Genomic DNA, 8,485 nt, shown 5'->3' on the forward strand with positions numbered 1-8,485 from the left:
AACAATGCACGTAAACTGGCCCCATAAAGTAAAAGCTGAAGAGTTTGCACAGTCCCAGGGGTGCAAGCCACACAGCCTGGCAGCAGAGCTACTGCTCACTTTGTAGCAGCACACACAGCCTGGTGTCTTGAAACAGCCACAGGGACACAGACAAAACCCAGGTGTAAGGGTATGGCAGGAGGCAGGGAAATAGCAACAGCGTGAACCAACTGAAGCCTCCTGTATTCCCTGTCACCCCACCTGGTTTGCCTGGGTTCGTTAATTTTCTTCACAGAGGCTCATGGGGCTGCGTTTGGGTCTGGGCAGGATGGTGGTGACAGCACACCAATGTTTTGGTGCCTGCCGAGCAGTGCTGCACAGAGCCAAGGACGGTTCTGTCCTTGTGCTGCAGTGAGGGGCTGGGGGGGCACAGCCAGGAGGACTGAGCTGCCTGGTGAAAGGGATGTTCCTTCCCATATGGAGCTGTTCGTGGTCATAATAGCTGGGGGAAAGAAGATGGAAGTTGAGGGAAGCATTTGCACTGATTTGTCCTTCCAATAAGCCCTTACAAATGACAAGCCCTGCTTTTCTGGAAATGGCTGAGCATCTGCCTGCCAATTGGAAGTAGTAACTGGATTCCTTGTTCTGTTTTGCTTCCATGTAGCTTTTGCTCTACCAGTTAAGCTGTCTGTATCCCAACCCATGAGTCCTGTCCTTTTCCCTTTCCAATTCCCATCGTGCTGTAGAACAGTAAGAATGGAACTGCATGAGGCTGTGAGTGCCCAATAAAATACAGATGTCAAGAGATACAAAAGTTTTTGTTAGCCATGCTAGCCACAACCACCCACAGCACGAGCTCTGTGCTTTCTCCTGCAACTGCTCATTCCAGCCACTGCTGCTCTGTGGGCAGAGCCAGCCAGGATGCTGATCTGACTGCATGAGGTTGTTCCTATGACCCCAAAGAAGAAAAACAGAGGAATAAAAGAAACTGGAGTAGCAACTTGTCCTTTATACCACTGAAATGGAAAGCTTTAAAAAGTTATCAATGAGTAACACTGAAAAACAATTCTCTGCTGACCCAGCAGATACAAGCACAGCTCTTTGCTCTCCACCTGGACATCACCTTGTAACAGCAAATTCTTCAGTCTCCACAAATTATATGTATTTTGCTAGGGAAAAAATGTTTGCAAATGTTTAAAAATCACAAATCCATACATTGTGAATGTTAGGCCTTGCACTTTCTCCACAGCACTTTCAATTTCTTTCATACAATTGAAAGCACATTTGTAAATCGAAGGCTGTGTGCATACGAAAACTCAAGGTTATCTGTTTTCTCACTTTGGTACAACTAAAAACTATGGGCATATGATTAGTAAGCTATAATTTCTTCGCTGCAGTTTAGGATCTTGATAGGAGCCGAATCACCTTTAAACAAATTATTTTTAAAATGCATTTACAGGCAGAGAACAAGGGTGCTAAATTTCAGGGTAAAAATAATGTAAATAAAAATAAAAGACGCAATCAAGGAATGGCTTGGGTTGGAAGGGACCCCAAGGATCATCAAGTTCCAACCCCCCGCCACAGGCAGGGCCACTAACCTCCAGATCTGTTAAATAGCCCAGGCTGCCCAGGGCCCCATCCAACCTGGTCCAAACACCTCCAGGGACAGAGCATCCGCAACCTCTCTAGGCAACTGTTCCAGCACCTCGCCACTCTCATAGTAAAAAACTTCTCCCCAATATCCAACTAAGCCTTCCCTCCTTGAGCTTAAAACCATTCCCCTTTGTCTTATCACTATCTACTTGAGTAAAAAGTTGATTCCCCTCCTGTTTGTAATCCCCTTTTAAATTCTGGAAGGCTGCAATGAGGTCACCCTGCAGCCTTCTCTTCTCCAGGCTGAACAAGCCCAGCCCCAAACTGGATGCAGTACTCCAGATTGGACTCTGTGAGGACAGAGTGGAGAGGGACAATCACCTCCCTGTCCCTGCTGGCCACCTCTCTGCTGATGGAGCCCAGGATACCATTGGCTTTCCAAGCTACAAGAGCACACTGCTGGCTCATATTCAGTTTTTCATCCACCAGGACCCCTCAAGTCCTTCTCCACAGGGCTACTCTCAAGGAGTTCCTCTCCCAGTCTGTATACATATCTGGGATTACGTCAACCCAAGTGCAAAACCTTGCACTTTGCTATGTTGAACCTCATTAGATTCACAAGGGCCCACCTTTTGAGTTTGTTGAGTTCCCTCTGGATGGCTTCACATCCTTCTAACGTGTCAGCTAAACCACTCAGTTTGGTGTCATCGGCAAACTTGCTGAGGGTGCACTCAATTCCATCACTGATGTAATTGATGAAGATGCTGAAGAGCACCAGTCCTACAACAGACCCCTGGAGGACACCATTCATCACCAGCCTCCACCTGGACATTGTGCCATTCACCACAACCCTTTGTCTACAGCCTTCCAACCAATTCCTCATCTACTGAATAGTCCACGCCTCAAATCCACATCTCTCCAATTTAGAGATAAGGATGTGGTGAGAGACCACACCAAAAGCCTTGCACAAGTCCAGGCAGATGACATCAGTTGCCTTCCCTTTGTCCACCAATGTTGTCACTCCATCATGGAAGGCCACCAGATGGGTCAGAAAACAACCTCCCCGTGGTAAAGCCATGCTGGCTGCCTCAGATCACCTGCTCATCCCTCATGTGCCTTAACATGTCTTCTAGGAGGATCTGTTCCATGACCTCCCCATGCACAGAGGTGAGGCTCAGTGGCCTGTAGTTCCTCGGGTCCTCCTTCCTCCCTTTCTTGTAAGTGGGAGTGACGTTTCCATTTTTCCAGTCCCCAGGGACTTTGTCCAACAGACACGACTTTTCAAATATGACAGAGAGCAGCTCGGCACCCACCTCAGCCAGCTCCGTTAGCACCCTGGGACACATGCCATGCAGCCCCATAGACTTGTATACACTCGGTCTCATGAGGCGGTGTCAGTCTTGCTCTGCCCTTACTGCATGAGCTGGGGGGGGGGGGGAGGGGGGAGACGACTTACTCCTCACTTCCCACCCAGAGGTCTAGAGACATGAGCTTCAGGGATGTGAGAAATATAAGAATCCTGGCTGCCAGTGAAGACTGAGGCAAAAAACTCATTGAGTACCTCAGCCTTCTCTGTATCTGTCGTAGACTGTTCTCCTTTCTCAGTTACCAAAGGAGGTGTGCTTTGAGGTACAATGTTGATAGACTCCAAAACTGACATCAGTGCAGAAGGTAAACCACCACAGGCAAATGGAGACATCATCATTAAGATAAGAATACAAACCAGTAAAGGCCGCTGGAGGCCGTAAAGGACAATAAGTTTCTCTCCCAAGCACTGGAGCCAATAAGATGTTTTTTTTAAGTGGCAAGAAGATGAAAGCAGCTTTTCACAGAATTCAGGAGATCCCTGTCCCATTCAGGATCCTTATCTTTTATAGAAGCTAATGGAATTTTAATACATAAACTCTCCCGAATCCTAGGAGGGCTGGGGAACAAACTCTGCAGGAAGTCAGACCCGTACTAGCAGCCATACACTGCATTTCCGTTTCTACCAGTGAGTTCCAGCACATAAGTCAGCACAGAGGATATGGCACTGACAGCTGCAGGAAGAGAAGCAAATTGAACACAGTGTCAGAACTGGAAAGGAAATTAACTTCCCCGGGTGTTAGCTCGAAGAAGCATTTTGCCACGTTTGCTGCCTTGCATTCAATGGACACCTTGACCCCAACCATCCACAAGTAAGAAAATCACAGATGAGCTTCCAGTGATTAGCAGGTTATTATTCTCATTGCCTGTACATACAAATTCTTTTGGGATCTCCCTGCAGATCTTCTCCTTTTGGTCTGGTCTCTGTCTCTGCCAAGTAGCCCCAACCTTCTGTCATTGGAGCCTAAATAACAAGAACTACCAAAATGGCCTTCCAACAGACATACCCTTAATCAGCAACAGCTGTGAGCTGCATTCAGGTGCTCAGTGCCTTTAGGGATAGGCAAAGCAAATTGCCCCATAGTACTCCCTAGACTCAGAATCCCAGAGAAAGTTCAGCTGAACAGAAAGGGACAAAACAGTAACAGAAAACATAATCACAGAAAAGTAAATGGATTGAAAATATGGCTAGAATAGTGCAGTCCAGTGAAATGGAAACACTCCTTCCAGTGAAGGTAACGCTGAAACAGCAGACATAAGAATTCGTATGACTTTCTAAGATTATTTAGCCCAAAGTGCTGATTCCATCATTAGTTGAACTGAAAGGTATGTGGAAATCCTTCTGTATTTGCTTTATTTTCCTCTTCTTTTTTTTCCACAATTCCATTACAGGATCTGGTCTGAGTACATCACAGCTCTTTAGTCCATGTAAACCACACTCAGTAAACTATGAGTGTCTCTCTGGACCAGACTTCCCCAGTTTAGCCAGCAGCAAAGAGCCACGCATTGCAGGCACCAGGCAAAGTCCATAACCATGCTGCAGCAGCTGAGCAACATGGTTGTTAACAGGCCAAACCAGACAGTGACAACAAGCCCAATGTCTCTTAAAACCAAAAAGTTATAAGCCAGGCTATTTAATTCCAGTGCAAAACAGATTGCATTTTCTCACTTCACTAGTGGCAGCTTTACTAGTGAAATGACCCGTGCAGGCTGTGAAAGACAAAAAGGCACTGAATCGTACAGACATCCTGCATCACTGACTGAGAATGGATGCAGCTGGGCACTTACAAGTGGAAGCAACAAGAGCAGAGGAACTAATGTTAGAAACTAGAGACCTGAGAGAGGCAGATTTGAGTACCTTATCATGGAGATGACGAATACCTTCCTACAATAGCCCTGGGGAAGCGTAATAGCTAAGAGTTAAACATGCTAATTTAAACCTGCTGTGAAAAGCAGTGCAGCTCTACAAATCAATGACTATCACATGAACTAATTGCATTTACTTGTAACAGCTGAAGTAATAAACTACCACAAGGAACACTTGCTATCATTCTTCCTCATTCTCCCCTCCATAGGCCTGCTCTTAGCACTGCATTCTCTAACGTCACTTGTTCTGAGCCAGTTCACTCTGCCTATCATCTCCTTCCCTGACAGTGCCAGCAGAAACTATCAGAGAAAGAGCTGTCCAACAAGAGGACCGGCTGAGGGCAACAGCAGCAAGCAAGCAGTTCAGGGCTTACTTCACAAAATACCAACACTTCCCAGGTACCCAAAGCAATATATCTTCCAGCCCCAATACACATCACAGACACATTCTTCCCAGCTGGAACAGGTTACTTTTTAAAGGACTGACACCTACCTGTGCCAGGCTAGGCAGATGGCAAACACCTACAGTCACATGTGTGCAGACCAAGAGGGAGCAGCAACCTTATCCACAGCAGAATGGGGTAGGAAACCAGATATTGTATCATGATGACTGAGCAGCAGACATTCTAATTGACCTGAAGCAGGAGCAGCTCTAAGAGAGCAGGCGGAAGATGCATTTGGATCCAGCTCTGAAAAGAGAAAATAAAATACCGAGTGAGAGAGGAGAAATATACAATATAAATAAAAGCTTCCTAGAACAGACCAACCCACAGACAACACAACTTGAAAGGAAGGATGCAACTGACAGTGACTAAAGCCCTCCCTGCACATCCATGTTGCCTGCAAGGTACTTCTGCCCAGGCACTACACCACACCTGAATAGCCTGTAAGCTATTCAACTGTCAGTCTGTAGCCAGCTTGTGTTTGAGGAGGTTGGAGATAAGATGCAGTATACTTCCCTGTAATCTGTCGACATGTTGAGGCTTACTCTGGTAAGAATCACAACATGGTAAAGTTTGGAAGACATCCCTGGAATTGGCCTGGTCTAACCAAGAAGGTGGGTATGTTCTCATATGGATGTTCTCAGTTATATTTCTGCCATAGGACATCTCTGGTAACTCTGGGGAAAGCAAGCCAGTTTGGAAGCTTTAACCAACCAGCCTGCTTTCATGCTTCAAAAAAGTATCTCTAAAGGCTCTCAGCCTTCATGACATTTCCACAGGAACTACTGGCTGCCCTGGTAGGTTGGTCAGTGCTGCAGACAGGAGAACAAATGACCCCACAGACTCAGGGTACAGTCAGGCAGCTTCAGTGGCTGCACGTTCACAACAAGGACCAGAGTCAATGGGCCTGGCTAAGGAGGAAAAGGCTGCTCCTTGGAAAGGAACATGAAAGAACATGACTTTGTTTTAACAGCCCTTCACTGCAGGTGATGAAGGGCAGAAGCATTACAGAATAACAAATGTGCACCCACAGCACTCACAGGTGTAAGCTCACACCCAGCCATGCAGTTAGAAGCAGCTGTTCAGAGAACAGACAGACAAGAAAGGAAACACGAGCATCACAGTGCCAGGTTGGGCAGTCCAGGGCAGCAGAAGAGCACACAGACCCATCAGGGCAGTAAGGGCTCTCAGCTCAGCAGGGTCAAAACAAGGTAAGAACAAAGGGCAGAAAGACTGTGCTGAATTGTGCCAAAATAGAGTTAAAGTCAAAGAAGGATAAGGTCTGGGACAGCAGTGGCTGAGTACAAGAAAGCAACAGAGGCAGCGCAGGTCAGAAGGACTGGGCCAAGAGAGCAAAGAGCCAGAGCACGAGGTACAGAAACAGGACTGCCATGCTGCAGAACAGGAGGTATCAGAGGCTGACAGTGCAGGAGTCTCACCCTCACGATGCCCAAGGAGCGGGGCCAGGCTGGGAATTCCTTCCCTAGGGCCGAAGGGCAAGAATCCTGCTTGGAAAGATCTGGCTCCTCATGGCAGTGTCCCTATGGTGAACAGCTGGGTGTTGATTGCTACTGAAGCAGTACCAAGAAACTGGTTCTTTTCAGAAGGTGCACGGCTCCTCCAGGCACGTCATACTTTGAAGTCATTCTCCAAGAAGGGCACTGCTGACAGCCCCATACCACAGACTGAGATTGGACTGGTCACTGGACATGACCTGGTCTCACTTCCAAGCAGACAGCACAGAGCAGCAGCTTCCCTGGGAAACTGGGCAAGTCTGTCCCGCAGGACCTGGCAAAGGGGATGTCATCCCCTCTGGAGCACTCTCCTGGGGTGGGTATGTGTCCTTCCCAAAGGGGAGGAAAGGAGAATCAAAGCAGCTCCTGCTCCCCACCATCCTGAAGAAGGCCAGCAATGCAGATGCACTCTCGCAGGTTTGGATGGTGGTATCTTCCAGAAGAAAGTTTGAGGAGTATATGGGCCCTCATGGGGTGTCCGTCTGCACAAGGTAGGAGATGGTCAAAATCACCATTCATCCCAGGACATGGTGCTGGAAGGGTCCACCTCTGATGAGGGATCCTGGGTTCTCACCAGCGCAGAGGGATCTGGAAGCATCAGATCAGCTTCAGGGGTGGATGTGACCACCACCAGAAAAGCAGGAAAAAGGTCCCCAGACCACAACAACCGGTGAACCACCTCACCTTCCCATCACTCTCACATTTAATTTGTGCTGGTCTTTCCCAGCAGCTTGACCCCAGGGTCCCTCCACAGGTGGTGCTGAGAGAGGAACTGGAGGAGAGAGCTCGGGATGCAAAGAACGGGAGAGAGGGAGGGAGAACCGTCTGCCAAAGCAGCGCGGCACGGCCTGCGCTGAGAGCAGCGGTCAGATGCGGAGCACTCTGTACTCAGTGAGCACCCGGGGCGATGCGTCTCCCTCTGAGAACACAGCCGGGTGCAGTCCAAAGGCAGCGCCGGAGACAGCCCGGAGCCGACTGCGGGGCAGCACCGGGTGCCTCAGGGAGAGGAGACGGGGGACGTTCCTTCCAGGAGCCGTCAGACGAGCGCTCCACGCCCCCGGGAAGCTCAGCCCACGCAGAAGGAAGGGCTCCCGACGGCTTCTGCAGCCCACACGTGGGGCGACGTCCCAGGTCGACGGTCCCCGCTCCGCCCGCCTCAGCGCGACGCGCCGAGCAGCGAAACCACCGCGGCCCGTCCCGAGGGTGTGGGGGTACACGCTGAGGAAACGGCGGAGGCCGAATGGGCGGCGCGGCGGGGCAGCGCCGCGCCCGCAGGGAACGGCGCGAGATGCGCGGCTCGGGGCGCGGGGTCATTCCCGGCCGGAGGCGTCCTGGGGCGGGGGGACAGCGGGACGCGGGGCGCGGCGCTCACCGTCCCGGCCATTCTCCTCCCGCCGCTCTCCCGCTCGCACCGGGGCCGCCGTCCCAGCGCTGAGCGCCTGCGCGACGCTGCGGAAAGCGGCGCAGGGACCGTCTGCAAAGTGCGCACCGCGCGCACCCTGCGCAGGGGCGGCGGTGCGGAGCGGCCCTCTCGCAGCGCCCGGCCGCCGGGGAGGAGGCGCCGTGCGGGGGCGGCCGCGGCCGCCGCTCGTGTTTTAGCGGCGCTTCGGCGATGGGAAGGCGGTCGCTCCGCGGTCCCTGCGAGAGCCTCCCGGGGGCGGCGCGGGCCGCCTCCTGGAGGCGGGGGCGGGGGCCGTACGTTTCTGGTCCCCGGGGCGCCCCTGC

General features: G+C 50.8%; 1 protein-coding gene across 2 annotated transcripts in view; it reads right to left on the reverse strand.

The window, feature by feature from the left end:
- SMARCD3 (SWI/SNF related, matrix associated, actin dependent regulator of chromatin, subfamily d, member 3) overlaps positions 1-8,193 on the reverse strand; it is an 88,539-nt gene extending 80,346 nt beyond the window's left edge. Inside the window, exons 1-3 of one of the 2 annotated variants that reach the window (XM_046930173.1) lie at positions 8,133-8,193; positions 5,297-5,492; positions 4,796-4,833 (exon numbers count right to left, since the gene is read on the reverse strand). The gene's annotated coding sequence lies outside the window, so the exon portion shown is untranslated. The remainder of the gene's footprint in view (positions 1-4,795; positions 4,834-5,296; positions 5,493-8,132) is intronic. The other variant, XM_046930164.1, reaches the window with a different exon arrangement.
- Between the last annotated feature and the right edge of the window lie 292 nt (positions 8,194-8,485).

This window comes from Gallus gallus, chromosome 2 (assembly GCF_016699485.2).
Source record: "Gallus gallus isolate bGalGal1 chromosome 2, bGalGal1.mat.broiler.GRCg7b, whole genome shotgun sequence".
In the NCBI taxonomy this organism is placed as follows: Eukaryota; Metazoa; Chordata; class Aves; order Galliformes; family Phasianidae; genus Gallus; species Gallus gallus.